The sequence below is a fragment of the Triticum urartu genome, chromosome 3 (genome assembly GCF_003073215.2).
Source record: "Triticum urartu cultivar G1812 chromosome 3, Tu2.1, whole genome shotgun sequence".
Lineage (NCBI taxonomy): Eukaryota > Viridiplantae > Streptophyta > Magnoliopsida > Poales > Poaceae > Triticum > Triticum urartu.
The window spans coordinates 379,218,149-379,227,404 of record NC_053024.1 but is presented as its reverse complement, the minus strand read 5'-3'; positions in this window follow the sequence as shown (position 1 = coordinate 379,227,404).

Genomic DNA, 9,256 nt, shown 5'->3' with positions numbered 1-9,256 from the left:
AAAACAATTGCTCGTTCCAGCCATAGCAATAAATTAAGATGCAAAACTATATCATTACTTGTGTCATCACAGTTCCAGTGCTTCATTACATCACCGGGAGTTGATTTTTGTTTTTCTTCCCCTTGTTCTTCCCCTTCATCACTTGGTTCAATAACAAACAAGCTTCGCCTTCAATGTAAGATTTGGCATGTCAATTAGGCAGCACAAGTATAGTACTAAACTTAATTTTCTCATGAAAGTGGCAAAATACAGGCCAGCAGTTGTGAAATATCCTTATCTTACCTCAATGGGATATTACGGTGCACATACAGATTGGAAGTCTTGTCTCCATTTGTGCAGTTCACTAAAATCAAGCAACATTATCGTACAAGTAGCACAACATATGAATGCACACTGCAGAATCATGTGAAAGAAGGCTAGTACTGACCTCTCATGATGCGGAATTCAAACAACTCACAAGAAGAAGATCTGAACCAAATTCTCCTTAACGGATAGGAAGTAAGATCTCCTCTTGTGCAGTTCCACTAAGATCAAGCAATCAAGCAACATTGTCGGTGTGACATTTTGGTTGAACTGCACAAAACACTCTTAAAACAAAAGTGTTTTGTGCAGTGCAAGAAAAGGTCACAATGGCAACGAGGTGAAGCAGATAACCCTGTTTACACAGAGGTGCAAAGGAAACAATTAGTGGTCAATAACGGTGGATGACACAGAAGCCAACAAAAAGAAGCATCTACCTTATCTAAATGGGAAAGAAAGCAAGACAGTAGCATTTCTCAAACGGTGGCATTGATTAATATTAACATAGATATTATATTAACAATAAAATTCGTTAAACATGTAATTTGCTTTTAATTGTGGCATTGCATCAATTTTCCAGCGGCATTATTAGAGGGTGTTTGTTTACAGGGACATTTTGGTGTAGGGACTAAAAAAACTCCGTGTCAGTCCCATCTAAACCAAAGAGGAGGGACTTTTAGGGACTAAAAGTAGGCATTTGGGACTAAAGAAAGAAGACCCCGAGGGAGTATTTTTGGGACTTTTTCCAACAGTTGCCCCTGCCACGCATCGCACCTTGTCTCTATTAGTTCATTACTAGGGGTAACGTGGTCTTTTAGCATGTCATTTAATAACCTCTAGTCCATGTTTAGTCCCTGGAACCCAGCAGGTAGGGACTAGGGCGTTTTTAACCAAATAGGGCCTTAGATTAACAACAGCTAATGATTTGCACGGGACAGTGGACGCACCAGCACCATGTGCATCTACCGATGTACTGTGGTCATGCACAGTCTGTTGCAACAAAGAACAAGCAAGCAAGGAGCATATTTGTGTTGGTCCCAGTTTTGTTATCTTTAGACGCCTTTCCCTATGTGAGCGCAGCAAATCTAGTCCTGCTCAAACTCTACAGCCTTGTCCCTTCCTTTCCTTTTTGAACTAGTACTTTCGCCCCTTCCTTTCCTCTTTGAACCACGTCCTAGATTTATGTGATAGAACTTTCCCCACTACTTTCCCCCATTCCTTTCCTCTTTGAACCACGTCCTAGATTAATGATATACAACTTTCCCCCTTCATTTCCTCTTTGAACCACGTCCTAGATTCATGATATATACAACTTTTCCCACTACTTTCCCCCACTCCTTTCCTCTTTGAACCACGTCCTAGATTCATGGTATACATGCAGCTAGAGCAATGCATGTGGAGTAAGTAAATTATACCTTAAGGTTCTTGGGGCGTGGTTCGATGGGCGACGGGACGACGACGAAGAAGAAGGGGTCGGAGGCCCTCCCGCACCGCCGCTGGGTGGAAAGTGAACAGCTGCACCGGTAGTCCCTCGCCGACGGCGACAGCGTTAAGCCTCCTTCCCTTCCCGACGGACGGATCCTGCCGGCTCTTTGAGCAGCAGTGAGGGGAGAGAGAGGCCAACGAAGTCTTGTTTAGATCTGGAGAGGGTGAGAGAGTGTGAAGAGAGCAACTACAAGCGCTGAGGCTCCAGCGGGAGAGGGCGAGAGAGTGAGCGAACAGGCTAACCAGCTACACAACCCTCCCATTATGTTCAACGAGAGGGAAATAACCTTTTATACATTCCTGCATTCGTGTGACAAGCATGTCGTGTTTTTTTGTGTGGGTGGGAGTCATTGGGATTTCAATCATAATCGTGTCATGTGGCTTTGGTGGTAAGACTATCCACAGTGGTGCAGAAATAATGCAGCCTTAGTCACCTCACCTCGCTCCACGTAGTACGTTGGGTCCCACCAGTCAGAGGGTGAAACAAACAAATTAATAAGAAAAATTAAAAGCGCCAGCGGTGTATCTTACCTCACACATCTCGCTACTGCTCGGCAACACTGTCCAATTGATCCCTCTGTTTGCTCACGTACTATCTTAAGTGAATCCTTATTATAACATGCACACAAATTTTGGGCACTTGTATTCGACTTAAGTCAGTGTGCCACCGTATCTCGTATACTTACTACTCCCTCCGTCTAGGTGTAATAAGTCACGTTAGAAGGTGCAACAGGACCAAGGTGCGTGCGTGCGTGTGTGTGTGTGTGTGTGTGTGTTTAACACCATGTGTGTGTTACAGAGAGCGACAGATCGACCTACTCCTACAGAGAGATGTTGTGTAGTGTATGATTTTAGCCGCGAGAGTCGGTGCATCCTCTCGTTTCCAGGCGTGTCCGGTAGGGACATGCGGACAGCTGCCACGCCCGCTCCTGACCATCCTGGCCCACGCAAAGCCCCTCCATCGCCCACGCGCGCTTCCCGCCCGAAATGGTCAGAGCCGCTCCAAAGAATCGATGTCGCATTGTAGGATCGAAAGTATGTCTAGAGGGGGGGTGATTAGACTACTTGACCAAATAAAAACTTAACCTTTTCCCAATTTTAGTTCTTGGCAGATTTTAGCTATTCTAGGACAAGTCAAGCAATCATCACACAATTCAAGCAAGCATGCAAAGAGTATATTGGCAGCGGAAAGTAAAGCATGCAACTTGCAAGAATATAAAGGGAAGGGTTTGGAGAATTCAAACGCTATTGGAGACACGGATGTTTTTCCCGTGGTTCGGATAGGTGGTGCTATCCTACATCCACGTTGATGGAGACTTCAACCCACAAAGGGTAACGGTTGCGCGAGTCCACACAGGGCTCCACCCAAGGGCAACGGTTGCGCGAGTCCACGAAGGGCTCCACCCACGAAGATTCCACGAAGAAGCAACCACCCACAAAGGGTCCATGAAGAAGCAACCTTGTCTATCCCACCATGGCCATCGCCCACGAAGGACTTGCCTCACTAGCGGTAGATCTTCACAAATTAGGCGATCTCCTTGCCCTTACAAACTACTTGGTTCAACTCCACAATCTTGTCGGAGGCTCCCAAGTGACACCTAGCCAATCTAGGAGACACCACTCTCCAAGAAGTAACAAATGGTGTGTAGGTAATGAACTCCTTGCTCTTGTGCTTCAAATGATAGTCTCCCCAACACTCAACTCTCTCTCATAGGATTTGGATTTGGTGGAAAGAAGATTTGAGTGGAAAGCAACTTGGGAAGGCTAGAGATCAAGATTCATATGGTAGGAATGGAATGTCTTGGTCTCAACACATGAGTAGGTGGTTCTCTCTCAGAACAAATGAGTTGGAATGATGTGTGTGTTCTGATGGCTCTCTCACTGAATGAGAAAGAGGTGGAGGGGTATATATAGCCTCCACACAAAATCCAACTGTTACACAGTTTTCCAATCTCGGTGGGACCGAATCAATAAACTAGGTCTGACCGAAATAGTAAACCTAGTGACCGTTAGGAATTTCGGTGGGACTGACATGCAACTCGGTAGGACCGATTCGGTTAGGGTTTGGGCATAACGTAATCTCGGTGAGACCGATTACACAAACTCGGTGAGACCGAATTTGGTAATTAGCTAACCAGAGAGTTGGTCAGGCAAACTCGGTGGGACCGATTTGCTCTTTCGGTGAGACCGAGTGGAACTCGGTGAGACCGAAAAGTTACAAAGGGGAAACACTGAGTTTACATTGCAATCTCGGTGGGACCGATTCGCTCTTTCGGTGGGACCGAAAAGTTACGAAAGGGAAACAGAGAGTTTGCAACCCCATCTCGGTGGGACCGAGATCCTTATCGGTAGAACCGAATTGCTAGGGTTTGGCAGTGGCTAATGACAAGTGAAACTCGGTGGCGCCGGATAGGAAGAATCGGTAGGACCGAGTTTGGCTTAGAGCTTAGGTCATATGTGGATATGGGAAAGTAGTTGAGGGTTTTGGAGCATATCACTAAGTACATGAAGCAAGAGGCTCATTAAGCAACACCTCATCCCTCCTTAATAGTATTGGCTTTTCCTATGGACTCAATGTGATCTTGGATCACTAAAATATAAAATGAAGAGTCTTGAGCTTTTGAGCTTGAGCCAATCCTTTGTCCTTAGCATTTTGAGGGTTCCACTTTCACATCCATGCCATGCCAATCATTGAGCTTTCCTGAAATAATCATCTTGGAATAGCATTAGCTCAATGAGTTATATGTTGTTATGAATTACCAAAACCACCTAGGGATAGTTGCACTTTCATCTCCCCCTTTTTGGTAATTGATGACAACATATAGATCAAAGCTTCGACAAATGATAATAAGCATGAAATATATCGTCGCTTTGAGAAGTATGTGATAAGTAAGAGCTCCCCCTAAATTTGTGCATATTTAAAATTTGCTTTGGACTGCAAATGCACAAATGAGTTAGAGTCATGGGTTACTCTTCCATGTCACATACATCTTGGTGGAGCGCTCAAAATGATAAGAATGAAATACATGCACTCATCACCAAGAATAGTGAATGATCACAAACGATAGATAGAATGATAATATTTAAGCAAGCATTAAGCAAACATTAAGTGTAGCTTATGATCAAACACATGATCATCGATGTCTCACAGGCATAAGGACGTAGTATCTCACACGCAAGCAAATAAAGTTCGAAAAGCCACCAAATAAAGCAAGAGAGAAAAGCAACACTCTCTCTCTCGAAGCCTATGATCTATACATCTTCTCCCCCTTTGGCAACAAGTTACCAAAAAGTTCCTAGAAAATGCATAGCACTAGATCGACGCTCAGGCTTGATCTTCAGGTGGTGGTGGAGTCCGGATCACTCCAAGGATGAAGGCTTCGGTAGACGCTGAAGTAGTCACTGGAGTTGGAGCTGAAGTAGATGCTGGAGCTGAGGCTGTAGCTGGTGCTGAAGTAGTGGCTCTGGTGTCAGCAACTGGCAGTGCAGACGACCTCGGACCTCGTGGTACTCTAGAAAAAGCATGAGTCATGGTCCTGCCTCTCCTCTCATTCATGTCCTCCTGGAGCTGCTCCACTGCAGACTGAACTTCCGTTACCTTGACATCCAAGTCATAGAACTTCTGTTCCATGATTCTCTCTAGGCTCTGCTGATTCTGAGTGAGAGTGGCCAGACTTTGCTCAATCCTCAGCGTGGATGCAATCAAGTAACCGAGCTGCTCTTGTTTGGTCTTCAAGAAGTATTCAGATGCCTCCGCTTGAGTAGGCATCCTGGCAGCTTTCTCCTTCCTTGCCTTCTCCTTCTTTGCAAATGCTTGGGCAGATGATGGCTCGTTCTCAGTCATAACAACTTCATTGTCCTCGAAATCTGGATGGATGGGCAGGTGTTCCTTATCCAACAAATATACGCCTGTGCCCATCTTGGAGTTGATGAGCTCCTGAATCTAAGGGGCATATCCACAGCTCCTCTTCTGATATGCCGCAGTCCTTTTGATCGTTTCCACTATTAGGCTCATAACTTTGAATTTTTGAGGCACGTCAAAAACATGAAGCAAATTGATCGCGTGACCTCTGATCATCTTGTGATCTCTAGACTTGGGCAGAAGGGTGTGCCTAAGGATCCAGTTGATCGTAGGCAATCCTGAGAGCAGATAATGCACTGAGCCAAACTTGAACGTGTCAAGTGCTTCATTCGGAATCTCCTTGTACATGTTGGACATTGAGTTATGATCCATCTTTTTCTTGGCATAGATATCCAAGTCATCTGCTTGCTCCTCTGGGGCATTGATCAGCTTCACCCATTCCTCAACAGTAGAGTGGTACCTCGTACCCTCAGACATCCATGTAATCCTCCCATCTGGATAAAAGTGAGCTGTGGAGTAGAACTGCATGATGAGTTCCTCGTTCCACTTTGTGAGCTTCTGCCCAACAAAGTCCTATACTCCACACGCTCTGAAGCTGTCCTGAACTCCTGGGTAGTACTCTTCATTGTCCTTGATGTAGGTCCAGTCGACCCATCTCATGTCACAAACGATTGGCTTCTTGTCAAGCAAAACAGTCTCATAGAAATCTTGCTGCTCCTTGGTATGAAATCTGTAATCCACGGCAGTCCTTCTCCTAGAAGCATACGGATCTGCTTCTCTCCATTTCCTCAGCCCTGAATCTCTCCTGAGCTTCATATCCTCAGCCACAGGATGAGCATCGTTGTGGTCTGGGATCTTGGGCTTGAGCTTCCGAAGGACACTCTCTTCCTCTTCTTCGATAGCTTCAGGCACTGGGGCCTTGTTCTTTTCTGCAGCTGGGATGCTTCGTGTGTTTCTCTTTGGTGCACTCTTAGGCTTAGATGCAGCCTTAGGTGCTTCCTTGGGCTTGGATGCAGCTGTTCCTGACCTTATGGCATCTCCCATAAGTTTGGCTGCCTTGGGCGCTGGTGCAGCTGCCTCTTCTTCCTCCTCCTCTTCTACCATGATGGAGGCCTTGCCAAGGACTCTAGCCACAGTCTTCTTCACCCTCTCTTTCCTCTTTTTGCCCTCAGCAGCAATGGGCTCAATGGGAGCAGGTGCAGGCTTCTCAGTTGAGGCTCTAGCCTTTGACATTGGCCGCCTGCCTGCTGGCCTTTTGATTTTCAGGCCCGGCTTTGAGCCTTGAGCTAGCTCAACTCTCTTGGAAGTGGCCTCTTCCTCTGCCACATAGTCCTCATCTTCAGAATCAGACGTTCTCTTCTTCCTTTGACGTGTGGCAGCCTTAGGCAGATTGCTGGGGGTGCTCCTGCTGCCATCATCTGAAGAACTTGAGGGGCTAGTGCCCTCACTCATCACCACTTGCTGCTCTGAGAGGTTTTGGCTGTCACTTTGATCAGACATGTTGCAAACTGACTGCTGACCCTGTGAATAGATTATGGATGAGATAGAGTGGATGAGCATCACAAAAAGCAGAGATTTTTGCAAAAAGAATGATCCAAAAACTTAGTTTTAGTTTCCCACTGAAATCATCTCGGATCTACCGATTTTCAAACTCGGTGATACCGAAGCAGTTTTGGAACCTAAACTAGTGAACTCGGTAGGACCGAGTCACAGTTCGGTGGCACCGAGACTGCTAGGGTTTCACTGAGTTCAAAAATCGGTCACACAGATAAGTAATTCTCGGTCAGACCGAGTCTCACTTGTGCAATGGCATAAGCCAAATCGGTGGGACCGAGTTTTTCAACTCGGTGGGTCCGAGATGGTTTCGGAGGAACCTAAACCTAGAATTTTCGAATCAAACCTAATCTATGAGCGTTTTGACTGGATAGAAGTTTATCAAACGTGGCCAGAAACATCACGATCACAATGTGCTAGGAATCAGATTGAGGAATAGCACAAAGATCAAGTCCATACCCTAGTTCGGCGGGGACTTGCTACGGCGGCAACGGCGGGGCAGAAATCCCGTTGACGGCGACGGAGACCAGCGACTGGAGGCTGCTGGCGGCGAGAAGACGATCCGGAGACCTTGGGGGCAGAGCAGGCTATCGCGCGGGCGAAGGGGTTTGGAGAAATTTCCAAATTTTGCCCGTGACTATATATAGCCCGACCCTGTCGGTGTGACCGAGTGGAACAACTCGGTGGCACCGAGATGCAAAACTGTGTGCAGTTATTGCAACTCGGTGTGACCGAAAAGTTCAAATCGGTTGCACCGAGATCGAAAACCTAGATCAACTTAATGAACTCGGTAGGACCGAAAATGGAGTATCGGTCAGACCGAGATTCATAAAGAGGTTTTGGAAGTTTAAGTCTATGACGAATCGGGGACTCCGAGCGCTCCTCACACAGAGTGGTTCGAATCTGACTTGATCAAATTTTGTGATGCAGCATGAATAGAGTTTGAGACGAGAAAAGCATAGATAGCTAGAGGAGGTTCTTAGGCATTCTTGTCCATCCACTTGGCAAAAGAAGATAAAGCCAAACAATCAAAGCAACAAGTGGATGTCCTCGAATGAGTAAAATATGCAATCAGCATGCTCACACAATAAGATAGCAAATGAAATATGTGGCAAAGCATGCACAACCAATTCTAGCATCTATCAAGCAATTTGCGATGACTAGGTCATCTATATATGAGTATATTGACTTAGGAGTCAAGTGAGAACACTTGATCGTAGGTCATACTCATCGTTTAAGCTCAAGTGGGGTTACCACTTTTACATAAAGCATTGTTTTGTTCACATCTTTAGAGTTGCTTTAGCTCAAGTCTTAGAGTAAAGCTCCCCCTAGATGTGATATCCCCCCTAAGAGGGATGAACTAACCTTGGGTTTTGTCGATGATGACTTCATGTAGATATTGAAGATGTGGATGCTCAATGTTGATGTAGATCTCTTGGAGCTATCCATTTGAGTGAATTGCACTTTCAATACCTACATGGGTTAGTCCCACAAGGAACAAACAAGGATATCCATAGACATAGAGTGATGCACACAAAAGATGATGTCCATGAAAGCTTTTAGGTTACCTTGTCCCTTGTCTTACCAACAAGAGGGTTTGTGACTCCTTGAACTAGTGCAAGATGTGGAAGTTGATTGCACTTGTTCTTGCCAAAATGATAAGAGTGAAGTATGTTGGCGGAGTCACCCTCAAGAACTCTCTAGTTCTTCTTCTTTTGGATCCACATCATCTTGATGGGAATCCTTGGAATTGTAGTCGTACTTGATGAAGTGGAACTTGAAGAAGTCATGGGAATCCACTTGACTAAGGTCTTAGGAGCTTCTTCAAATGCATCAATTTCCTCTTGAAGCTTGTCCTTGCCTTTTTGCTCGTAGTCTTGTGGTGGAAGATCATCTTGAGCTTGTGTCCCCTTGAAAGAAGTATACTTCTCTTGTTGAGGGACAAACTTCGTCTTGGGATATTGATCTTCTTCCCATTCAACTCCATTGGCATTGAACTTTCGTTCAAAACCAACACCTTGATTCTTCCGGTGCATTCCTTGCTTGCGCACAATT